Source organism: Nyctereutes procyonoides, unplaced genomic scaffold, assembly GCF_905146905.1.
Source record: "Nyctereutes procyonoides isolate TBG_1078 unplaced genomic scaffold, NYPRO_anot_genome, whole genome shotgun sequence".
Taxonomy (NCBI): Eukaryota; Metazoa; Chordata; class Mammalia; order Carnivora; family Canidae; genus Nyctereutes; species Nyctereutes procyonoides.
The window spans coordinates 66,428,395-66,455,814 of NW_026575140.1; the positions used below are offsets into that span (position 1 = coordinate 66,428,395).

The following is a 27,420-nucleotide window of genomic DNA, read 5'->3' on the forward strand; positions in this document are numbered from 1 at the left end:
CAACCATGAGCAGCCATACAGGAGATTAAGGGATGAACTGGAAAGAAGCCAGCCTGTAGCCTTTCTATTCTTCTCGCTCCCCTGCCTTTCTCTATGTTTCCTTTACCCTCATTCAAATTTCAAGGTGAAGTGAGGCTCTGAGGAGGGCAGGTGGATGGTCGCTATATGAAAGTGAATTGGATGACAACAGAACCCAGAGGACAAGGATGTGTCATCCTGTGTTTACTACAGTTAAAATGCTTTTCAGTATTTTTGCATTGCAAGAGTGCATAGATTTTTATAAAATACACTTGATTATATAATCTAATCCTCATTCCAACTCTGAAAGCCAGGTGTAGGCAAACTACTACATAGCTGTTCTTGCTTTTCTGCCTCAGCCCATAAAAATAAGAACTTTACATATCTTAGAATTCTCAGACGATAAGTCCTTTCTTCTATCCCTCACTGGTTTCTTTCCATGGGAAAAGAGTGCTCTGACTAATTTGTGGTATGACAAGAAATCAATCAGTCTAGACTTTTCCATTTTATTGGGTTTATGCGTTTACAATTTTGCACAAAGTGACCTCAGCACCCTGAGCTTTAACTTCTCTTTGACTTGCTCTTTGGACTCTATGGACTTAATAGCTGACAGCAAGTCATGGTTCTCCATGGTACTGGCCCATTTAGTGTCTACACAGCAGCCTGAAGTTTCTTGGGCATTCATAAGATCCAGGACTTTCAGCACTTCAAACCCCAACAAAAGATTTTATTATTTCCATGTTCAGATGTGGAAAATGTCCCAGAGAGGTTAATAACTCGTTCAAATCCTTATAGCCAGTAGAAGGATTGAAGTTTAAATGCAGGTGTACCTTGGCTCCAAGCACACACCTTTTTATTGTTATTGTCCTATAAATAACATTGGCCCTGCAGATCATATGCCAATTCTGTGGTTGGAAAACACCAGAACGCACTTTTCTGCTTGTAGAGGACAACGTGTTTTCCTAAAATGGTTAATTTGAGTTCTAAAATGTACATATGAAACAAGTACAGATAATCATCAGATGGGACTTCATCATGTTTCTGGAGTTCTCTGTCATTCCTCTATCACTAGGAAATTAGAGAGAGAATTCTGTGTCTCACCATCAAACTTTCCCCAGCCCCTCATGGGCAGCAAGTGAAGCTAAAGTGTCTTCTCTTGCTTAATTTTTGTAATTTAGTCATAAATAGATATATATATATTTATATATATATAAATTTATGTAAATATCACATACTCATATTACCATATGAGTATCATATGAGTAAATCATGTGTATTAGGAAAATCATGAGAAAAATAGGCCACATGATAGTCACAGTTCTTTGAAGGCCAGCAGCCATACTGACCCACCAAAGAATCAAGAACTCTTTTTTATGGTTGTGAGACTTGAAAGATAAAAGTCTGGTGGTGCTTGTTGCCATGGGTTCTAAGGACAGCCAACCTCAGAGAACAGAGTCTGTAAAGGAGATGTGGAAGGAAGCGGGTGTCCTGAGGGTATACAAACCTCAGATTCCTGCCGCTCCCTGCCGTTCCTTCTGGAAGCCCATTCTCCTTAAACTGATGAGTGGGTTTTTCGTTGCTTAGAACTGGAAACCTACAAATGTAGCCTCGACTGTCATCATGTTGTAATATTGTGATATCGCATCCTTATGTTTCTTGATTCAAACCTTTCTCTCTCTAAAGGTCATTAGCTGGATATGGATTTGGTTGGGGTTTTGTGCCCCAGACCTCCCAAATTTCTGTGTGGTTGAGATCATCCTGAGAAGTACCTCATGCTACATGACCCCCAGAAGAAATAAGCATGGAGAATGGGCCTTTTCCATCTCCAGCTTGAGATGGGAAATGTCAATCTACTCTTGGAGACAGAAGACTAGAGGCACTTATGGGAAGAGCCTTCTGTCATGGAAAGGGGGTTATGGGATGCAGACTAGGCTGATACATAAAGGAGCGTGGGTGTGCACTGTGGGTGTTTTCACACTTCTGGGAGAAGATTGCAGTCCAAAGCACAGCAATGAGGAGTATAACCAAATTTGAAAATGCAGGCGCCATGTGTGTCTTGAGCCTTCAGCAGTAAGACCACATCTCTGAATGTGTGGGAAGGGCACATACACTTTGCCAAGGTTTTATATCAAGGCAGTGATGAAAGTCACAGGTTAACTGGATCTCCTAAAAAACACAGCAGGTTCTAGAATCTTCCCTCGCTCATGGTATTTTCACTAAAAAGTTGCATTTTTTAATTTATGGCGAGTGCCATCCCCCCTTTATATTTTCTTCCTTACCTCATAGCTCGTTGCTAATAAGTAATAAAATGAGCAAAGGCTGACAGCAGGAAAAAGAAGCAGAGAAGCAAATGGCATGGATCAGCCCAAACAACACAGACTTTCCGTGAGTAATCAAGGGTGCTGATTTGCAAAAGTATCCTGCATCCTAAACAGCATGCTTTTCAAAGGCTGCACGCTCTCCAGTAATTGCCTAACCAATAGGCACAATCCTCTGCATTGAGATTTGCCGTTTGCAGGTGGAGAAACAAGAGGTAGAGCCAGTGAGGGAATTGCTTTGTTAAGAAATCCTTGCATGTGTATCGCTTTTTATAGCTCCACAGTGAACTGTCACATTCATTATCCTGTATATGCCAGCAATGCTGTAAGATAGTTAGAAGAGATACAGTTTTTCACATGCAGTGGGTGGGAAAGCTCAGACTCAGAGGTTCTCTGGGCAGCCCAAGTTCAGACTCATGGACTGTCTTGGAGGTGGGACTTCAAACTGGCACCTGCATTACTGGCTTAGGAGTCTTATTACAGGGATCCCTGGGTGGCGCAGTGGTTTGGCGCCTGCCTTTGGCCCAGGGCGCAATCCTGGAGACCCGGGATCAAATCCCACATCGGGCTCCCAGTGCATGGAGCCTGCTTCTCCCTCTGCCTATGTCTCTGCCTCTCTCTCTCTCTCTGTGTGACTATCATAAATAAATAAAAAATTAAAAAAATTAAAAGAAAAGGAGTCTTATTACATGATCTGGGCTCCAGATCAGGAGTGTTGGCCCTTTGGACAACCCACATTTTTTGAGTGATTTTTTTCCCCTGAATATTTAACTAATATTTAACTAAATGACTTTTACAGAACATTTATAACACAAAATGCACACAAATCACTCAAAACCAACAGTCTGGAGATTGGATGTTCAAAATATTTTAGCATGTATTTTTTCTTACATTTTTCTTGTATAATAACAATTCTAACATAAAAATATGCTAGGCACTACTTACATACTTTATACATATTAATTTATTTAATTCCCACAATAACCCTTTGAGGAAGGAACTATTATTCATTTTATGAATGAAGAAACTGAGGCATAGAAAGGTTAAGAAATTTGCCCAAGGGTACCTACCTACTACATGTGACTCTTGAGCTTATGCTCTTAATTACAGTAATATATAAATACTCCCTACTATAACACACATGTATACACTCACACACGTGTGTGTAAACACACAAATTTGGGATCATGCTCTTCAGTTCTTTGGAAGCTTCTTTTTGCATTTTTTTTATATTTATTGCATCACATTATTAATCTAGGATAAAATATTTGCATATATATTTTAGATTTACTAAAATTTTCTTGACCTCCCCTTATTAATATGTATTTAATTTTCTTCTCCTTTTTCTTCATAAATAAAAGTTAACATTCTTTTTTTTAAGATTTTATTTATTTGAGATAGAGAGGGAGAGAGCACAAGCAGGGGCTGTGGCAGGCAGAGAGAGAGAGAGAGAGAGAGAGAGAGAGAGAGAGAGAAGCAGACTCTCCGCTGAGCAAGGAGCCTAATGTAGGGCTCAATCCCGAGACCCTGAGATCATGACCTGAGCTGAAGGTAGATCCTTTACCGACTGAGCCACACAGATGCCCCAAAAGTGAGCATTCTTAAACATAGTTCACTTTTCCCAGCTCTAATTATTTTCTTAAGATAAATTCTTAGCTTCTGATTCAAATTTGACACATCTCCTTCCAGTAGCTTTTCTTTGCATGCTTACAATGTTAAGATTAAAATCACTTATAATTTTTCACCCTGCTTTTTAATTTACTAGCATAATGGTCATTTTCACATTTCATTTAAAGAATGTGTTAATATGACAAAAGCTAAATTGATATGAAGAGAGTGAAGGAAACAATGAAACACAAGAAGATCTGTGAGGCACCTGGGTCGCTCAGTTGGTTGAGCATCTAACTCTGGATAGAATCCTGCGATGATGATGACGGGGTTCCCGCTCAGGAGGGAGTCTGCTTGTCACCCTCTTCCTCTGCCCCTTCTTCTCCCTCTACTACTGCTCTCTCTCTCTGAAATAAGTAAATGAATCTTAAACAAACAAACAAAAAAAGAAGTTGTCGGCAATGGTGACTTATTCTCAGTGTTACTCCCTCGAATCCATCCTTCACACCATGGCTAGAGTTGTCTCTCTCATATGAAAAAGCACCATGCTGTCCCTCTGCTCACAGCTCTCAGTGGCTCTGGGCACCTACAAGTTATTACCCAAATTCTTCTGCAGGGCACACGGTGTGCTGCATGACCCAGATAAAGGTGCATGGGAGACCATCTAGTCACCTCACAGGAAAATTTAAGGTTCCCCACTATACTATTTCTCATACCCAGTTTTTTTTTAAGTTTAACTGATATATAACATTGTATTAGTTACCGGTGTACAACATAATGACTCAGTATTTGTATATATTGCAAACTAATCACCACAACAAATCTAGTTAACATCCATCAGCACACATACTTAACAAAATTTTTTTTTCTTGTGATGAGGACTTTTATGATTTACTCTCTTAGTAACTTTCAAATATGCACCACAGTATTGTTAACTCTAGTCATCATGCTGTACATTTCATCCCCATGACTTATTTGTTTATAACTAGAACTTTATAGCTTTTGACCCCTTCACCCATTTTGCCTACCTTGTGCCTCAGGCAACCACCATTTTTTTCTTTGTATCTATGAGCTTTTTTTTTTTTAAATCCCATATATGGGAGATATCATACTATATTTGTCTTTCTCTGACTTATTTCACTTAGCATAATGCTCTCAGGTTCCACCTGTGTTATTGCAAATGACAAGATTTCATTCTTTGTTATGGCTGAATAGTATTCTCCTAAGTCCTACCTTTTGATGGTCCTCTTCCCTGGAATGCTTTCTCTTTCTTCTTCCCCAGATTGACCTTGTTAATTCTGTAGGACCCCGTTCAGATATTATTTCCTTCAGGAAGAATTTTTTCTTGGACTCCACTACACTCTGAGTTGAATAGATGAACCCCATCTGTTAATCACATGGCACCGTGGGGACAAGAGAGAAGCTTGAGAAGCCCTCCAATATGGGGAATAAATCCACTCAGGGACACAGTCTGCAGAGACATTATATTTGAGGTTTTCCCCAGGCAATCTGTAAGGAGTATTGTGCCACTCTTGAGTGATCAAGGAATCCCATACCACTCCTTGATCAGAATTTCCCTGGATCATGAGAAGTCACTGGGGAAGGCCCCTTGTGACTGCTTTTCTTTGCCCCCTCCTTCAATAGCCCACCAGCTTTCCTGGTGCAGAAATCAGTCTGTGTCTTTGAAGACTTTTCAAAAACGGTTCTCTACCTCTGCTGCTATGATTGCCAATAACTCTCTTTAGCTTCTGGTTTAGATTCATGAGAAAAACAAATTTCCTACAGGATAATAACTGTTTTTATTAGCTTTCTATACCTTAGTACAAATGAGAGTCTGAAAAAAAGGAGAGAGAGAAGGAAGGGGACACAGACATTCTGAAATTTGCTGAAGGCCATATAGAATTAGTCTACCCTAGGGGTTGCAGCCACCGACCCTAGAGAGTGAGTATCAGTGGGACCTGGGACTGGGACTCACCAGGACTTGCTAAAGTCTTGTACCCACAGGGGCTTGACTTGACTCTTTAGCCCCTGTTTATAAGGGCTCATTGTCTCCTCATTTGAGATCCCATAGGGATTACCTCTGCATCCCATGCTGGGATCTGGACAATTCCAAATGCAATTCAAGCAATCCATTATTACCTAGAGGATTTGTTGCTTATGGAAGATATAGCAGCTGAGATCATAAAGAATCTATCTGCCTCTCTGTGATTTCTTTGTAGATAGTTTAACGTCACTTATTTCAGCAGTATCTGACTCTTTGCGAATGGGACAGCATCTGTGTGTTGCTTTTTTTAACCTTATTGCCTTGGTCAAAATCAAAGTAATCTTATTATAGATATTATTTCCTGTCCTCCCTATGCAGATCTTTATTTCAAGTCCCATCATGACACAGCTTACTGGAACCAGCATCCAAAATAGCTTAGCCCTCAAAGCAAATATTGCTCCTTTAATGGAAGGGCCTGGGACCAGAAGTCAGGCTGGGATGATACTCTGCTTTCTTATACAGGCTGTCATGATCTGGATCAAATAATTTCACCACTGAGTTGCCATTTCTTCCTGAATCAGGAAAGTGGTATCTCCCTCCTTCGTCCAGGTGCTGATGGAGAGCAGTTGAAAAATGTCCCCAAGGCATCGGAGTTACATAGTTGCTTTTTCTAGTAGCATCTCTATCTTAGTAAAAGTTCTCTGGGGCTCATGTGGCTCAGGTAAAAATTGCCTTTCATCTATTTCTTCCTTGCTTTCCAGATAATCCGTGGCTAAAATTAGCAATGCTTAGTTCAGTAAAAAATATTGTTGCAGCAGGCAGCCATGGAAACGGTGTTTGAGCAGCTTGCCCTTCAGGGAGCTGCCTTTTGTGGGATATGCTTTCTCACTGATTAAATGAAACAACTCACTGCTTTTGAAACTGAGGTTTGAAACGAGTTAAGAGTACAGGCAAATCTTTCAAAAGAACCATCCTCCTCATTTTTTCCCCTTAATTTCCATCAAGGAAGGAAAAAATCAAGTGTCAGAATTTGCTTTTGAATAGAGTATGGGAAGATTAATCTGTTGACCCACCATCCTGCATCTGAGGTGTCTTTTCAGTAGTAATAGTGGGTAATGATATTAACATTAATTAATGCCTTCCTCCATAGATGATTTTGTAGTTCACAAAAGAAGCTTTCCTCTGCACTGCCACTGAAGTCTGATGAGAAGTCTAGAAGGTAGAGAGAACGTGATGGAGATATTCTTGAACAGATGAGGACACTCTTTGTTATCCACTTGCTAGTAACTGGAGACCATGGAATGAGAGCTCATGTCTCTCATTCCTGGTTCCATTGTTCTTTTGCATTCCCTGGCCTATCTCCTTGTACCTGGGGGTACCAAATCCAAGCAGCTGAGGTCAGACTCGTGTCCAATTGTTTGCATTTAATAAACTCTCAGCTTCATCCTGCTTAATCTCCCTGACTTCTAGAATTGCTCCCCTCTCAGAGAGCAGAGCCCTCCTCGTGCCCCCTGGGAAGGAGCCACATTCTGACCTGTTATTCTAAAGGACCCTTCCTCTGGGTCCTTATTTTATTCTGATAAAATTCTGATAAAATTATTCTACCATACTCATTCATCCCTTTCTTTCCAGACTCTGCTATCCTGCCAAAGATATCTAAGTTCATTCACCGAAATGTGTTTATAGAGCCTAATGAATTAATAGATCCAAGGCAGGGACTTGTGGACTTTAATAGACTCTAATTGCTTAGGCTCTAGTCAATGGCTCCTTCATGCAAATTTGGCCAACCAGACCAAGGTCAGGAGCCTACCCCAGCGTCTTCCACTAGGGCCACACTGGTGACCGAAGGGTAATGATGTTGGGGAGAATGAGTATAAAAAATAAACTATTCCTATGAAAAAGCTTTTTGCTGTTGGGTAAAGCATCCTTAGGAAATGGAAGGTTATGTTATTCAAATGATTTAATTTTTTTTATTTTTTTTTGATTTAATATATTGAAGCTTACTATCACTATAATTTATCAGATAGATTTCTGTCCCCCTTGCTCCACTCCTCTCCTCCATCCAAAATGCTTCAGTAGCTTCCCCAAAAGCTCTGGGGCCAGAGTGAAGTTGCCCATCTCTGCAGCCACTATAGTCACAGGCAGCTGGCTTTCCTCTTGTCCTGGCTACCTGAACAGAGCTCCATCTTTGGGTCTTTAAGCCCACATGCCACTGCCACTGTATGCCATGAGGAGAGGGAAAAACTCATAATAGTTTCCTCGGCTCAGGAACTATCCAGCCCTGTTGCACTAAGATTTGTTTCTACTCTATTAATATAGTATGATGATTAATTTGATGAGCTTTCAAAATTGGTGTCATTATCAATTGTGCTGTGTGGAGATTCTCAGCCCTCAGAAGTGTATGGGAAGGCAGTTTGCATAAGGGTCTCCTCAGGTATTCAGGTGTTCATTCAAGGTTGCAAGAGAAGTTGTACTGTGTTGGCATAACCCTGACTGTCAAATTCACTGTGGAAAGTGGGTCAGAGAAAACAGCCACACATAGGACTTGTAGTTCTGTGTCAAAATTTGTGTATTCTGAGTATATGAACATAGTGTTTTTTTCCTCCATGAAATCGTCCCTGTGTCTCCTCCACCCTCCACTCTGCTCTCCTCTGGGTTCCCATAGTATCCCGTGCTTATCTCTGAGGTCTTATCAATCTGTACTTTTCCCTTATTCTTAATCATTTATCTCTCTAGCTCCAGTATCTGCTATTATATCTGTTGTATGAATTTAGGTTAAGAGCTTGCACAAAAATACAAGACAAATAGATCTCATTTTACATCTTAATTCTCATCAGCTAAAGGTGCCAGGGTAGAAATCGTGCACTGGTTGATTGCTAATGCGTGATGCAGGCACGGATGAAGTCCTGGTGCCTCCAGTCTAGGGATAGATGCACGTCTAGTTTAAAAAAAAAAAGTGGCATGTTGAGAACACTTGCATGCTGTGACTTTCATATGTGCTCTAATTTAGAAAATGCTATCTTTTAAAGGTCTGAATGGATAGATACAGATTCATAAGGCCACTCTGCTTAGGTTTTCACCTTTACCCTCTATTCCGAATAGAAAGCTTCTTAGGTTTCTAAGAGTAATATAAGCTAAATTATTTAGGAGAGTTCATTCCTACAATACTCTTTTTGAAAATTCTTGCCTCTTAGTTGAAATATTGTGAAATGGGAAAAAATACAAAGAAAACATTGTGAAATGTTTCACATTTCAGATATAATGAATCCCATATCCTAGGAAAAAATACATATATTGTGAAGTCTGTCTGTCTTTCTTTCTTTCTTTCTTTCTTTCTTTCTTTCTTTCTTTCGAGTGAGAGTGTGAGATAGAGAGAGAGACCATGTACAGGGGTGAGGGAGGAGAGGAGAGAAAGAGAGAGAAGCAGGTTCCTCACAGAGCAGGGAGCCCAACATGGGGCTTGAGCCCAGGACCCTGGGATCACATCCTGAGCTGAAAGCAGCTGCTTAACCAACTGAGCCACACAGATGCCCCTGAAGCTTTTATTTTCAGTACTGTGATAGCCTCAGTTTCTATGTCTGGAATTATATTAGGTTCTTGTATTATCTTATATTTGCTCTCTCCATAATAAAATCAAATATTTAAATATAACATGTATTTTGTCAGTGTATATAAAGCCATATATATTGCTAGTACTACTACTAAGTGATTGAGTATATGTATTTGGTTGCACATTACCAGATATCTAGTAGGGATCCGCCAAAAACTGTTATCTTATGAACATCTAACACTTCTTTCAATCGAAATATGTACATAATTAACTTACATACCTAAACTAGAAAACTACTATTTTTCTCATTTAAAAAAAAAGTAAATCATTACTGATGACACTAATAAAGACTAAATTATAATTATAGCATTTATAAAATATAAAACTGATATTTTTAAATGTGAAATTATTTTTTTTAATTTTTTAAATTAGAAATATAATTTAAATATAAAATAAGCAACATAGAAGATTGAAGTCCTGAGGTAAAACATCCTGGTGTTAATGGTGAGTGGTCTTAACCAGGGTGAGAAAATGAGTAGCTAAATGTCCTGTCCTCCATTTATTAGTTCTCACCCCCTTCTGAACCTCTGAGAAACATCCTTGTTGGGTCAAAATTAATATTCATTACTTTTCTTGGCTGTAACAGAGACAGCTAGTGATCTGCTCTCCTTGTCTTTTCTGAAATAGAACCCTCAAGTTTGTTTTTTTTTTAAGATTTATTTTATTCATAGAGACACACACACAGAGAGAGAGAGAGGCAGAGACACAACACAGGCAGAGGGAGAAGCAGGCTCCATGCAGGGAGCCCGACGTGGGACTCGATCCAGGGTCTCCAGGATCATGCCCTGGGCCAAAGGCAGGCGCTAAACCGCTGTGCCACCGGGGCTGCCCAGAACCCTCAAGTTTTATTTGGTATGTTCATTCTCCAAATTCCCTCTCAGCTAAGTGTACCCTGTGTGACTAGGTTCTTTTTTTGTTTTGTTTTAAGATTTTATTGATTTATACATGAGAGAGACAGAGAGAGAGGCAGAAGGAGAAGCAGGCTCCCTGTGGGGAGCCCGATGTGGGACTCGATCCTGGGACCCCAGGATCATGACCTGAGCCGAAGGCAGATGCTCAACCACTGAGCCACCCAGGCGCCCTGTGTGACTAAGTTCTGACTAACAGGGGTAGTGATGTGGCCATTACCAGTCATGTCTTCACTTCTTTTCTCCATTTCCGCTAGCTGGGGATGTGAAAGTGGGAACTAGAGAAGTCCTCTCAGACAAAAGATGGAAGCTGTATGCGGAGGGTAGCAAGTCTCTGGTAGAAGCCCAAGTCCTTGATATTATGGAGCTTCCTGTTCGGTCTTGGCCTGCCTATGCTCCACACATTTTGTGACAGGAACATACACTCTCTTATTTAAACCACAAGTATTTTAACTTTGGTTCTATCCTAACCCTTACAGTGGCTTCCTTAGTCACTCTTCCTAATCAGACACTAAACTCAGGATGTGTTTGCCCTGGTGTGGGACTGGCTTTGGAAGACTACACTGGAGGAGCAAAGGTGACCTTGGCCACATCACAGACACCAGATAGTAGAACACATCATCTCCTATCTTCTCTCCAATCTTCTCTCACAAATGGGGATGAAACGGTTGAAATGAAGGGCTTTGTTGTAAGATACACCTAGGTTTGAACCGTAAGTCTGCCTTAAAATCTGTCTTTTTTGGGTTTGACTTAATTGCCCGTGACCGAGATGGTTAGCATATTAGTCAAGATTCTCCAGAGAAACAGAACCAATGGAAGATAGATAGATGATAGATAGATAGATAGATAGATAGATAGATGATAGATAAATAAAGAGATTTATTATAGGAATTGCCATGTCATGAAGAGAGTGAGGGGAGAATCTGAAGTTTCAGGCATAAGGTCAAAGGGAAGAAAGAGATCACTGTGTAAAGACCAGTCTCCTACTCAGGTGGGAGGGGTAGTGATTCCTGCCATGTAGGTAGGATGAGGCGTAAGCCCTAGAGAAGAGTTACTTGGTGCTGCCAGCTTAATACAGCCACACAGGCCAGATGATCCAGCTGGGAGTGAGGCTTCAGTTATTGGTAAAAGCTGAGAGAGACAACATAGATAAGACCTGAATGGAAGGTAAACCCACCTGATCCCTGTGGTTACTCCACTTGGAGGCTCATGATTTTTCTCATATGCTTGTTTTAAATCTGCTTCCTGCACAGAGACTCAAGCTGTCAAGGAACTGGGCAGGCTAAACACAGAGATGCCTCCTCTCCACAGACTTCTCTTGCCAGCGCCGTTCCCCTTGGTCTCTTTCTCACCTTCATATGCACCTGTGCTGCAGTTCTGTCCACAGCGGGCATATACTCATTCAGTTGTTTCTTCCTTTCCTTGCTGTGTTTTCTACCAGACCTGTGAGGATTCTTCTGATTTCTCTAGCTGTCAGCTCTGCTTACATTCGAATGAGTTAAGAGAGACCATGAGATAGAACGAAACTTTGAAATAACATGGACATTAAGGGAATTAAGTAACCTAGGCCGGCTTATGAATTTCACACATAGCTTGGGACTGACTTATGTACCCCAGGAAAGCAGTCATGTATCAACACCTGCAGGATTTGAAGCTACAGGGGAGATATTTGAAAATTGTTGTGCTCTGATGTTTGAGCACATCTGAGCATCTAACAGAGGGGTTTCTCTGTACCTTCTCTCGGACTCTGGAGAAGTACAAGTGAGATTAGGGATATTGGCCTGGCATTCCAGAGTTGAATCTGGTCCACAGAATAGCAAGTACCATTTGCCCAAAGATTTCTTAGAATTTGACTGATACACATCTATCTATGCCTTGTTTCAACAACAGATTTTATTGTTCACTAAATCTTGGATCGAGTGTCTTATGTGCAGGCTTATTTGTGTAAGTCATTGAGTAAATGGGAGTGGATTCTTCCTCTCATTAGCATGGCCAGTGCAGACCAGAGCAAGCACCTACTGCATATGGACTATTGTTATTATATGCCTGGCTTACCCCCAACCCAAAACCCAACCTCCTAACCACACCCCCTGACACCAATACATTGTTCACTCTCTAGAGCAAGGACGGATCTTTTTGTACCTCTGTTTACCACATAGTATCCAGCAAACTTGCAACAGAATATACCCTTAAATTGTATTTTCTAAAGATGGCTGCACCAACACATCTCATCTCACTTGCTCTGCTCACAATATGATGTTGACCCTACTCCCTTTGAGAAGTAGGGTCTTGTTCTTTTCCATTGAATCTGAGTGGCCCTGTGACTACAAACAAAGTGACACTACATGACTCCTGAAGCAGTTATAAAATGGCAGTACAACTTCTACATTATCCTCTTTGGATGCTTGCTCTTGAAACCCAGCTACCATGTTGTGAGAAGCCTGAGCCACATGGAGAGGTCATGGGTAAGTGTTCCCAGTGACAGCTCCAGTTGAGGGGTTGAGATCCCAGCTGTGAGCTAGTATCAACCTTCAGACATGTAAATCAACAAGCCTTTAATTGATTCCAATTGATTCACACTCCTGAAAGCACCCTAGTTAGTGCCTCTGAAACAGAGACTGCCTGCTGAATCCTCCTCACATTGCAGACTAATGAGCTAAATAATTGTTTTAAGACTAAGTTTTGGGGTAATTTGTTATGATGCAACAGATACCCCAAACAACACCTATTATTTCCTCTCTGCTGGTATATGTCTTCATGGTCTCATCTTCTCTCCTATCCTGGAACCTAGGCTTCTTAGAGTCTGGAGATTTTCAGTCAAAACTAGAATTTTCTTTCATGCCATACTAAATTTCATATTAAGTTCCTTGCTGTTGTCCTTACATGGTCTTAGATATCCAGTCTTCATATGCTTGGTCATCCTATTTCTTTGTCATGCATGCTTACTGTTACCTGTGCTCACCCAAGTCTTACTCATTTTCAAGACTAAGTCAGATCCCATGAAGAATTTCCTGATTCCTTCAGGCAGAAGAGATGTCTCCTCTTCTAAACGCCCATAGAATTAGAGACAGATTTCTCTCATTAGTATTATCATCTTCTGCCTTATGTTACAGTTACTTCTTTACAGAAGTTTCTCCACTTCTAGATTGTAGTGTTTGTCTTTATATCCATTCATATATACAAAAATACTTATAGAATGTTTACTTCTTGCCACACAATGTGCCAAACACAATGTAAAAAGCAGCAAACAAAGGAAGAAGTGGTCCTACCCTGTTTGGACTTTCAGTCAAGTGAGAGAAACACAAAAAATAAACAAATCCTTGACTATTATTATTTTCTAGGGGTTTTTAACTAAGTCACTCACATTGAGGATCTAACATGATACCCCATTTCCCTTGCACTCCTGGGAGGCAACCTGGAAAAACTGGAGATCTGGGTTTGAGTGCCATCAACCTACTTACTATCTGAGTAGGAGCAAGGGCTTTGATTCTTTATGTATTACTGTCCTCATTGCTCAAATGGAGATACTTTTTTTCAGCTGCATAATATTTTTGCTATTATTAATGAAAAATCTCATATAAACTTTGTGCTGAATATATATATATACTCCTCTTGCTTAGTATGCAGCCCCACTTTTTGGCTTATACTCAAGTAAGGAAGCTGACCAACTGACATCTGTTATATGGATCTTGTACTTGTTTTTTTGTTTTGTTTTGTTTTAAAGATTTTATTTATTCATGAGAGACATACAGAGAGAAGAAGAGACATAGAGGGAGGAGCAGGCTCCCCATGGAAAGCCTGATGAGGGACTCAGTCCCAGGATCCTAGGATCATGACCTGAGCCAAAAGCAGACCCTCAACCACTGAGCCACCCAGGTGCCCCTGGACCTTGTATTTCTGTACATAAAACACCTTTTCAGGTGTGAGGGTGCTGAATTTTAAGCCAACTTTTGGTGCCATCTGGAGAGAAAGGTAGGAGGACCTCACTCTGTCACATGACTGACTCCTTACTCATTATGTAAAATTCAGACCTCGTGGCACCTCCTCAGGAAAACTATCACTAAATTGAATCTCCTTGGGTTTTAGGCTTCACAGCACCCTGTATTTCTCCATGACTTTGTCACAACTGCAATCAATTACTTAAAACAAACAAACAAACAAACAAACAAACAAAAAAAAACTAGCACTTCTGTTAGACTACAAGCTCAGTAAAGGCAGGGACTAGATCTGTGCCATGATCACCAGCACTAAAGTGTCTGCCATATAGTGTTCAAAGAATATTTATAAAATTAATGAATTGGGGAAGGCTTTGCAGTTGTAGCTGGGACCCCAAGAGATAAGTAAGCTCAATAACTGTCAATAATTTTTCTTTATCCAATGGCCACTCCCCCAACTACTCTTGGAGACCATTCTCCTTGAGCATTTTTGATCTACCCTCAGAAGATTCTGAGGTCAGAGGGTGGAACCTCACTTTAATGGACTCAGAGGAAGAATGACCAATTTTATTTTGCCAGCTAACAATTTTTTTCTGAACACCACCTCTAGATTTTTTGTGATGACCTATGGAAGGTATAAGAAATGAACTTCTTAAAGCCTGATGGTGCAGTCAAACCAGCAAGCTGCTTCCAGCTGAGTCTGTAATAGCAAACCCCAAAAGGTAACTGACAATTTGAGAGAGTTATAGCTGGACTAACTATAGTCCCTGAGACAGTCATGCTATGGGACCATAGCCTTCCAGACACATCAAACCCCAAGACCTTTAGAAGTTGAGGAGCTCAGAGAACTTTAACTTAAAAAAAAGTAGGTAACAGCTGTCCTGCCCTGCCATGGGCAGGTAATAGGCCATTCTCCCAAGATACTCTAAAATAGCCTTTTCTAGTCTCTGCTCATAGCCAAAAGGGTTGCAATAAAATATCTTCCTCTTCAAAGTGTGAGGCCAGATATAGCAGTGTAACAAATAAAAGTAACACTTGGAATCTTTTTGTGAATATTAGCATTAATTATTTCTGTAGAAATATGAAGCTACAGTCCTCATGATCTAGCTAAATAAACACTACAGTCATCACCAAAAATGCAGTTCATGGTACCAGATCTGCTTCCTTGCTCATTAATGGTGCCTGCCAAAGCTTCACAGTATAAAGCTAAGTGTAGTCAGAATTAACATATCTACTGACCTAAGACCCTTAGTACAAGGAAGATTTATTAGAATATTAGACCATAATTTTAATTCAGATTATTCAGCTTCCATAAAATCTCGCATACCTTTTATATTTTAACATGTTGGAAGGGGCTGTCCTTGCATAGGATTAGAAAGATCTGCTGGGGCTAGAAGAGAGAGAATTAAAAAGAACTGGTACTTGTCATAGGCTGACTTTCATGTATCTGAAAAATATTGTACAGAAATTGAATAGAGTCTATTACCATTTTGCTCTTGTATTTTTTGTGTGCTAGATCCTGAGAAAATTCATTCAACTCTGCTTCCTTTTTGTTGGAGATGTATAACTGCTATTAACATGAAATAGGGAGGAAAAGCAAGGCTAACGCATCTCATTTTCCCAGAAAAATTTTTTCCTCTGAGATGCAAAAGGCTTTCTCTTCATCTTGCATGCAGAAATATTCTTTTCCAGTTTCTGTGAAGTTTCCTTGCCTAATGAGATCTGAATATTGCACCAACTGGTAGAAACATTTCTTAGTTCCTTAGTCTTATTCTGAAAATGAATACTATTTTTGCTTCCAATAGTCCCGGGTTAGAGAAATATCTTATACTGTTGATATTGAAAATGCACAGATGATATCTTTATAATAAACTCTTTCATTTAACAAACATTTAATGAGCACTGCACTAGGCATTGTTGGGATAGAAAATCCAGTGAAGAGAGAACTTCTATTTCTGGCCAAAATTGAAGAACCATAAATACCCTCATGAGTAAACCAGAAATATACACAATACAAATCAAACAATGGTTTAAAAACATTATACATCAGGCAATAATGGACAGTGATTCCTGTGAGATGTGAAACAGATGAAGTGAGACCTACAATTGCTTCATCTTAATGCCTTGAAAGAATTTCCAGGCTAATGCACAGGTAAGAAGTCAGAAGGAACCTAAAAGACTCCCTGTGTTGGGAAAACAAAACTGAAAGTTCAGAAAGTCCAAATGATTAGAATTCAAAGGATTGTGTACTAGAAATAAGAGAACCCTAAAGATCTACAGAAGGTGCCCTTTGAGTATTCAGCAGTGTATAAATCTATGCATACATGTGAAGAAACAAGCTATGATGGAGAAAGATTCATCTGAAAGAAATAAAACTGTTTGTAGTGGTTATACATGGGTAGGACTAGTGCCTATCACCACAGCCAGACTAGAAATCCTTGTGACTCACAGAGTATGACACAGAATACACAGTCTGTCTTAAGAGTGGGAAACAATTAGTCCTGGTATGAGCAATGCACTGGTCCTGCTTAATAAATCTTAAAAGAAGACCTGAAATGATAAAGATTTTAAGTAACTTAACTGCATTCCAGAACGAAGCTCAAGAATATTTGTAAGAATACAAAAGTATAAGCATACAACTAGTTAAAATTCAGTGTTTGACATCCAATATAATACTTCTAGATACACAAAGAAACAGGAAAGTAAGACAGTCAATGACAACACTCAGACAAGTGAAACTGATCCAGTAGTGACATAGAGGTTAAAATTTGCAGCCAAAGACATTAAAATATAAGGAAGTTATACAGTATATACAGTAGCTACTGTATATATTTGACAGATTAAAGAAAGAAAAAGAAGACTATAAAACCTAAATCAAACTTTTGTGGATGACAACTACAATGTGGGAGATAAAAAATACACTGGATAGGATTAACCATAGATTAGACACTGCAGAAGAAAATATTAGTGAACTCAAAGATGTAGCAACAGAGCAACAGAAACAATCCAAAATAAAACACGGAAAAATATTAATTTAAAAAAATCAAACAGTGCATTGTGTCTCGTAGAACAACTCCTTATGACCTAACATATGGATAATTAGAATTCCAAAGAGGAGAAGTGAAGGATAGAGAAAAATTTTGAAAAAATAATAGCTAAAACGTTCCCAACTTGCTGAAAGTTGTGAATCCAATATCCAAAATGCTCAATTCCAGACACAGGAAACAGGAAGAAAAAAACCTACACCAAAGCACTTCAATTTCAAAAAATTGCTAAAAATTAGGAATATAGAAAAAAATCTTAAAAGCAGGCAGAGGAAAAAAGACATCATATAGTAAGGAAGAAAGATTAGGATACCAGCATATAAAGCATGTAAGAATATGCCATTTCTCCTGGGAAACAATAAAACCAAAAGACAGTGGAGCAACATCTTTTTTTTTAAAACATTTTTAATTTATTCACTCATGAGAGATACAGAATGAGAGGCAGAGACATAGGCAGAGGGAGAAGCAGGCTCCTCACAGGGAGTCTGATGTGGGACTCAATCCTAGGGCCCCAGGGATCATGCTCTGAGCCAAAGGCAGACACTCAACCACTGAGCCAACCAGGCATCCCATGGAGCAACATCTTTAAAGTACTGAGAAAAAAAAATGAACTGAAAAAATATTGAAAAACAAAAAAGAATTCTATAACCAGCAAAATATCACTCAGAAGTGAAAGTGAAAGACTTTTCCAGACAAATGAAAGTGGAAATAATTTATCTCTAACAAGGAATGCTAAACAACATCCTTAAGACAGAAGGAAAATTATACCAAATGGAAATACAAATCTACATAAAGAAATGAAGAGTCCTGGGAATGGTAGCTACAAGGATAAATATAGTCTGTTTAATTTTTGTGATCTCTTTAAAAAGGTAATTGACTCTTCAAATAACATTGAACATAGAGTGGAGTTCTAATAATACAAATCAAATGTGTCACATTAACAGCACATAGCCTGGGAGGAAAAAATTAGAAGTATAATTATTTAAGACTTTTATACTATAATAAAGGTAGTTCATTTTCATTTGATCATACTTGGATAAGTTAAAGCTGTATACTATAAACACTAAGAAATTACAAAAAGAAGTTTCAGTTAACACAAATGGAAAAAAATAAGAGTAGAGGGAAATCAGTGTCATAGAAAACATATACTACACAGATGAATAAAAAATAGTTCTAGCTTTTATGTTTAGATATAATTTTTGTTTATGATGTGAAATTAATTGAAAAAAGTTACTTTCCCATTGGTACATTTTTGAAAATCAATTGACCATGTGTTTGTGAGTCTATAATTGGACTCTCTAATCTGTTCCATTGATATATTTGATATCTCTGTGCAAATATGGCATAAAATATGCATTCTTTTTTTCAAAGATTTTATTTATTTATTCATAAGAGACACACAGAGAGAGGCAGAGACACAGGCAGAGGGAGTAGTAGGCTCCATGCAGGGAGCCCAATATGGGACTCAATCCCAGGACCCCAGGGATCACGACTTGAGCCAAAGGCAGATGCTCAACCACTGAGCCACCCAGATGTCCCCAAAATATGCCATTCTTAATCACAGTGGCTTTATATTAAGTTTTGAAATTACTTATTGCGGATCCTCCTGCTCTATTCTTTTATTCTTTTTTCTTTGTTTTGACTATTCTACCTCCATTTTTCCAAGTCACTTTTAGAATTAGCTTGTAAATTTCTTCAAAAACAATTCCTTCTGAGATTTTTATTGTAATTGTTTCAAATCTATAGATCTATAATTCTTCTATAGGAAGAATTGACATCATGAACATTATTTTGCCTTCCAATCAATGAATGTGATATATCTGACCACTTCTTTAGAATATCTTTAAATATTTAGAAATTCTCAGCAATGCTTTATAATTTTCAGTATAGATATCTTGCTATCCATGGGGATCCCTGGGTGGCTCAGCGGTTTAGCGCCTGCCTTTGGCCCAGGGCGTAATCCTGGAGTCCCAGGATCGTGTCCCACGTCAGGCTCCTGGCATGGAGCCTGCTTCTCCCTCTGCCTGTGTCTCTGACTCTCTCTGTCTACATCTATCATGAATAAATAAATATAATCTAAAAAAAGATATCTTGCTATCTTTTATGAAATTTATTCTTAAGAATTTTAAATTTGATGATAATTGTTTTTTCCTAAAGTTTCATTTTCCAATTACTATCTGTATTATAGATTCAATTAATTTTAGTATATTAATCCTGTATCCTGCTAACTTAGAATTAAGATGCTTTGGGTGGAAAACTCTATGCTATATATGATAATGCACTTTCATGAATTCAAACACTTACTGCATGCCTCATATATGCCAGAAATGTCCTGGATTGTTTTCTGATGGAAATTTGATGATTGAATTATTGCTTAGGGCCATTTTACCTGTCTTACTTTTTCTACCCACTTAATTCTGAGTTAGTATTATAGCATTATGTTCTATAATATAATTTCATGATATAACATTTTTAAAAATTATATAAGTAGAATTTGGACTAAACCATGAGGCCTAGATACCAGTCCATGATGTTAGTGGTCTACTTTGTTTTTTAATAGAGCTATAATTCTAGTTTAAGTTTACTCCAATTATTTTATTCTACCTTTTTGGTGATTTTATAAATTTTGCTTATATATTTTTGGATAAATATACTGCAGTGTAGTAGTAAGAGAATTGAATGTTGAGGCTCTAACTGACTCAGATCCTTTGTGTAGTTAGTGACTCTTTCTTTGGATATAAAACACAAGTATTTCTTAGAAAAGACACAGATAGAAGGCCTGATCTCTCTGCCCCTCCTTGATGAGTTATTCTGAAATGATTAACAGAGATGAGGTAAAAAATAAGGAGGTTTTCAGTCTACAATTCCAGATACAGCTTTTCATGTCAGTAGTAGCTCCCAGAATGTGGCAATCCCAACTGTTCTGTATAGGATCAGATACTAGATGCCCTAATAGTATCCTTGAGGCATTTTGCCTCGAACATCTTCTTTGTGTCAGGAGTTGGACAGCTCCAAATTATGGCCTTGATCAACCAACCTCAACACCACTCAAAGAGAAGCCATTTCATAACGGGGTACATACCGATCCTCTTTTTTTTTTTTTTTTGAGGGAAATCTACAATGAGATATAAACACTGAGGTTCATTAAACACCATACATACATAAAATCAAAACAAACATCTCAAAATGTAATACCTACAATATATAATGCCCACAAAATACAATATGTGTAATTTTGAATTCTACTTAATTCTTAAACAAGAACCACAACCACCTTAATTGGTTTCATGACTAATGAGGTACAAATTGCCATCTTAAAAAATATTGCTCTAGAAGTAGCAACTATATGGAGACATAATCTTTAATAAAAGAATTTAAGAATTAAACAAATTTCAGGTTTAGAGAAATGAATAATTCCCAACAATTTGAATATGAGGATCCCATATATTTATATATGAAACCTAATCAGAGATTCTTATAATAGAAAATAACACAGTTAAAAATGATATCCTAATGATTTCTGCACCACTGCCAGACATTTTTGGTAGCATTTTGTTTATTTCAGCATACATATCCTTATAATCACACCTCCCCAAAATTATTTACTTATTACACTGATACACAAAAGAACATGACTGGATATTTTTTAGCTTACTAGAGCATATGTTCTGCTTTTTCTTTTTTTTTATCTCATGAAAAAAAATGACTTTGATTTAGGTTTTTGGAATTACATGCATCTGGATTTAGATGCACTGAGGTAAGTGCATGTGCATGCACACACACACACACACACACACACACACACATCCCTTTGTTGTCTGCTTCCAGCTACCAACAACTCAGCTCCCCAGTTTGATATATTATTCCCAATTCTAACTCAAGAGTTAGGCTAAGGGTCAGAGGATGACGCCAGAGTCCCACATGTAAAAAACTACCCACGAAAATGTTTTTGGGAAGGCTACTTGTGTAGCTTGGCAAGTCCAACATGGGCAGCATCTTATCTCCTCCAGTAGCAGCACAGATCTCAAATCTCAAGTGAGTACTCAGGAAGCCCCTGACTTGTGTTGGTGGTCAAGTTGTGTGAAAAATAGGAAACCTTAAAAACTAGACTGACAGCAGCACAATGAGATTCATAGACTATGAAAGGCAGAATTATATCTCCCATTTTGCTCCAGAGCATAGGATCACTGAAAGGACACGCACATCGCTGACCAGTGGAATCATCTACTGTTTCCATTAGGATTATGTTTGCCCCAATTAACAACACTATAAAACAAAAATACTCCAATGGCATAAGCATGTAGAAGCTCATTTGCTCCATGCAATAAGGTACGTAGACAGTCTAGAACAGTTTTTGCCGGCTCACCTATGCAACCAGAGACCTGGTCTTTAACTCTTCCTTCCACTATCCTTAGCATATTGGCCTTTATCTACATTCTTATAGCTTCATGAGATCAATATGACTGCTCAGACCTCGTATGCACATTTTAGGCAGTAAAGGTGTAGGACAAAAAAGCTGAGAGGAAAAGTAACTTCTCTCACAGAGGCTGCACAGGAAGCCCTCACTAGAGACTTTCACAGACATCTTATTGGCCAGGGATGGCCATTCCCTTGCTGGTAGAGAAAATGTAAAATCAAGTATTTTTAGTGGGTATATTGGTGCCCTGCATTAAAAGAAGTAAAATGGAAACTAACAAATGACTCTCTTTCTCTCTCTCCCTATTTTTTTCTCTGAGTGCATGAGTTCATGCACTAAGTTCAATTAAATACACTCCATGTATGACATGCGTCCACTATAATTCATTTACCAATACTCGAGAAGAAAATTTGGGAGGGAATTAAAATTTATTGAATATCTTAAATGTGTTAGGCATGTTGTTAGGCTCTGTGTGTGTGTGTGTATACATACAGATACACACATTTTATATATGTGATATATAAAATAAATATATTACCCTATGTATATTTTCTTATATATAATATCCTTTAAAACCCATTGTCCTATTATATATTACTTATATATATAATCCTAAAAAAGCCTATTATAAAGGTATCATAAAGATTTCCTTATGTCTATGTTACGGATTAAGAAAATGATGCTCAGAAAGATTAAGGAGGTTGCCTACAGCCTCAGCCTCTTAGAGCAAAATTAGAGTTAGGATTCAGACATACTTCTGTCCATAGCCTATGCTGCCTCACATTGATAAGATAAAACAGGCAAGAAAAAATATGCATGCAGTGTTTAGTAGTCTGCACAAAATTTTAAAGTGATTATTACTGAGACACTCAAGTCACCAGAACAATATATTCAGCCAGAAAATAGTCTCTTGTGCCCAGTAGTTCATATGTAAATTTTGAGTACCTTCCAAGTCCAGTTCTAATGTGACAGGGGCTTGGAGAACCTGTTGCCAAGCAAGCAGCAGGGCTACATTTTTTACTCAACTGACTAGCTGTTCTGATGTCATTTAGGAATAGCCTGAGGGTAAATGCATCTTCTTGCTCCTGTTTCCTGAATCCCAGATGAACAGGGTTTTGTCAGAACCCCACGTCAGGCACAGCTTTGGCACAAATCCCAGAGCCACCATGTGGCTGCCACAATGCTCAAACTCTTTCCATTCTGGCATAGTGAAAGCCAGATCTGTTCTGAATTGGAAAAGAGAATGTGACATTGTTCCCAGAGGAGGAGATGGTGGAAATAAAACAAATTTCACTGTTATTATCAAAATATAGCTTGCATATTTCATTAGTAGGGAATTTAGGAGCATTTCAGGTATTGTATATTAACATGGCTCTGGGATCATTTTCACCATATTCCACCTTCGACAGGGCATGCATAGAATAACAGGGTTTTCTGCATAATGTACAACTGTTTAAAGCTGTGTTATCTCTGAGGAAAATGAGACTTTCATCTACTAAAAAAATACAATAAGAAATGGATTTGTTTAAAATTGGATTGAGTTCAACACAGATATGCAAAACTACTGCTAGAATATTTGCATCTTGCCTCCTTTAAGAAAGTAACCAGGATGAGCTCTCACAGTCATTTGAAAAACTGAAACTGTCTTCTCATTATTACCTAGTTACTGGTACACTGCTTCTACTACCTCTAATGATCAATTCTCATGGCTGCATCATACACTGTTTCTTCAAGTGGGAGGGAAAGTGACAATCATCATTCTGCCTGTGGCTAACGCCTGTTGAGGCCAATCCCTTTTGGGGAAGTGGGGAACTGATAATAATTCCCTCTGTGATTTTCTCCAGGGCTGGGCAATATCTACACCCAAGGCCAAATAGGGAAACTTGTATTTGTAGTCACAAGTAGAAAGTTTGGCAACAAATATAGGTGGCCAGTAAACCCCCAATCCTACCTTTGAGGCTCTGAAAATAATCCGAATGAACAGAATATCATTAACCATGGACTTTTCTGCCAATATTAGAAATACAAGAGAAGCTAGGATTTGCTCTTCATGTTGTGTGGGTGTGCCATTTTATTCTGTGCTCCCCTCGCTCAGGGAAAATGCAGGAAGTAAGGATTTTTTACAGATCCTTACAGTATTTTTCAAGGCACTTAACATACTTTTCTTTACCCTCACAGGAGATAGGTATTATTATTTTCATTGCACAGAAGAGGAAACTGAAGTTGTAAGTGGTAAAGAAACTTCTGCATGGTCTCAAGATAATAAATAACAAGCCAAAATATGAACACATATCAGACTAGTTCCAAAAACCATTTTCTTTTTCTGTATCATGTTCAGAGATGGGAAAAACTAGTTGTGAGAAATGAAAGGTGACATTCCCATGGCAGAGCATATTCTACATTGGGGGCCTCATATTCTAGAAGGGAAATGGAGAAGCTGAAGGTCATTTTGAAGAAGGGTGACTTGGAATGGAGAGGCATCTGGACATTATGACATAAGGAAAAGTCAGAGAAAGATAGGAAATGAAGAAGACTTGATCAAGGATCTTTTTTTTTTAATTTTTTTTATTTCTTTATGATAGTCACAGAGAGAGAGAGAGAGAGAGGCAGAGACATAGGCAGAGGGAGAAGCAGGCTCCATGCACCAGGAGCCCGACGTGGGATTCGATCCCAGGTCTCCAGGATCGCGCCCTGGGCCAAAGGCAGGCGCCAAACCGCTGCACCACCCAGGGATCCCTTGATCAAGGATCTTAATGAACATTCTCAGTGTAAGAAGGGCTTATACCGGGCAGAAGGATTGCCCACATCCCCAGGGCCAATGTATAGCTGTTAGAGGAAAACATAATCCACCATAGGAAAGGATTTGTTGTAATTTGATAATAGTTCCAAAGCTGAATAGTCCATATCATATGGTGTTGACCCAGAGGCTTAACCTCCTGAATCTAAGAGGCTGAAAAGGGAACTTCTGCACTGAGTAGAACATAGAATGAGGTGCCCACCATGGAAGCTCTCACCATTTTTCTTTGATTCTGTGATCATAACTCTATGTGAGTTAAGAGTGGTGCATGACTTTTGCTTCTAGTGTAGAAACATTATTGGCAAACAAAGATGATAACGAGAAGTGAGCAGCAAGAGGAACAGGAGTAAAAAAATGATTGTCAAGAAGAAGCCAAGTCAGAAATAGGATTTCTGACCATGTTCCCCTTCTTACATCAGATATTCTTGAAAATAAAGAATCAAGTTTATAAATCTGTACTTGTAGATCAAAGGGGAAACAAGGAAAGAAGGGAAATGGCAAGATTAGAAAATTAGATTGGGCAATTAGATTATAAAACTGAAAGCAGTCAGGGGGAAATTTAAGGGCTTTTGGAGCTTAGTGATCATGTCTTATTCTGCTACTTGCCCAGTACATCCTCTACCACCTATTCTTGGCACACAGAACTTATTATATATTTGTTGGAACTCTCAGAAGGGGGATAAACCTTAATAAAAGACAGAATTCAGAAAAATGGAGAGACATGAAAGGAAATTGCATGCATTGTGCAAAAGGAAATATTTTATTCCATGCACACTCTACCCATTGTGGAAGTTAACAAATGCCTGCCTGAATATGAGCTGATCATGTGCCTGGAAAAGAAGATGCTATGTATTCTTTTGCTGATACAGAGAAATGTGAAAGATGTAGAGGCAAACCAGCATATCTAAAACCAGCATATCTGCTGTCTGAAAGAAATGGCATAGGGTAGAAGTATGGCTTTTTTGTTGAATCTGACCCAATACTGGGAATGCCATTCATAGACCCCATTGACTGGGCTGAAAAATCAGGAAATTCCTTAAGGATAAGTTTCCACGTATTGACTGTGTGAGTCTACCATAGTGATCTGTGCTGATTGAGCTAGGGGCAGATTTCTTTTTTTTCTTTTTAAAAAGTTTTTATTTTAATTCCAGTTAGTTAACATATAGTGTAGTATCAGTTTCAGGTGTACCCTGTAGTGATTCAATACTTCCATACATCACCGGGTGCTCATCACTACAAGTGCCCTTAAGCCAGAGGCTTCTGTCTATGCTCTATTCAGAATCATATTAGAGGTCTGTCAGCATAGACATTCTTTACTGGTGATTTGCCAAATAGATTAGCTTTAGGATTGTCAGATTTAGCAAATGAAAATACAGGACTCCCAGTTAAATTTGAATTTCAGATACATCATTTTTTAGCATAGCATGTCACAAATATTGCATGGGTCATATTTATATAAACATATAGTTACTGTTTATCAAAAATTCAAATTTAATTGGGTATATTGTATTTCATCTGGCATGCCTCATCAGATTGGAGCTCAAGACAGAAAGTTTCACAGTAACAGAAAAATAGGAATTCTAGAACAAGAGACACAGCTGAACAAATGGATGGAATTCATGAGTAGGAAGCAATAGTCGGCTACTGCTGGGGGAACCAAAAATGCTCCAAGCACTAGAGCTGCCACTGTGTGAAGAGGATGCTGTGGTACCCCTGATAACATCCCAGTTCCTCATGAAGTCTAACCATGTCCTGCTAAGACAGCTGCCCAGTCTACTGCTCCATGACTTCAAGTAATAAGCCCCCAGTATCTGGGAGAATTAGTGCATTTCTATTATTGACAGGATATAACTGATAGAATATACCTCTTAGAGACACTGTTACTTACCTCCTCAATATTCATCCCCCCCTTTTTCCTTACCGTCAAAACCCTGACTTCAATTGGGACAGTAATATGCTGATATGATCTAAATCAAGCTCGGCAGCCTGGTTCCCTGTTCCACAGCCTCTCCCAGACAAAAAGGGCAGGTGTTGCCGGCTTGGTCCCTCTCACGACCCTCTGCCCACCTCAAGGAGGAACTGATGGGAAAAACTGCAGCAGCCTTCAGTCCACCATGATGCAGCAAGCACAAACAGTCAAAGCTAACATTCTAAATGAGAGCATCATTGAGCAGCTGACACAGCACCAGCAACCACCTCCTAACAGTTATATATCTTTTTATATAAGGAAAACAAATCCTCATTTGCTTATGCCACCGTTAATTGAGGTTTCTGTTACTTGCAGCCGTATCCAGTCCTAACTAATAAATCAACCAAAGGAATCATCTTAGAATCTGCTGAAACTATCATACTTCAAGTTCCATTACAAAGCATGACAAATAAGAAGATAGGATTACCTCCCAGTATGCCATGATTATTCGTCACTTCATAAATCTTTTTAGAATTGTTCCTACACATAATTCCTTCTTATTCTTCTCTACTTACCTGAACTCTTTCATTAAATATTATCTCTTTTCTGAGAGATTCTCTTATCTTTGCCCACATTGATCCTCTTTCTATTCTGACAGTATTTATAGCCTGAAGTTTGAAACACTTATTTAATGCTTGGAGAATGCAGCCCTCCCTTGCTTTACAGCTTAATTTTTATGCTGCTATGTATGGAACCTATCCTTTTATTGAATGGTAAACTTCTGGAAGGTAAACACTATGCTCTTATTTTTGTGTTTCAGTGTCTAACACAATATTTTCTAGGTAAAAATACTAAGGGAGTCTTGACAATGC

The 27,420-nt window shown here is 38.7% G+C and overlaps 1 long non-coding RNA gene across 1 annotated transcript in view; it reads left to right on the forward strand.

Annotated features, from left to right (window-relative positions):
- Window positions 1-2,330: 2,330 nt before the first annotated feature.
- LOC129497447 (uncharacterized) overlaps window positions 2,331-27,420 on the forward strand; it is a 139,286-nt gene continuing 114,196 nt past the window's right edge. Inside the window, exon 1 of the long non-coding RNA XR_008661946.1 lies at window positions 2,331-2,403. This is a non-coding gene — a long non-coding RNA (uncharacterized LOC129497447). The remainder of the gene's footprint in view (window positions 2,404-27,420) is intronic.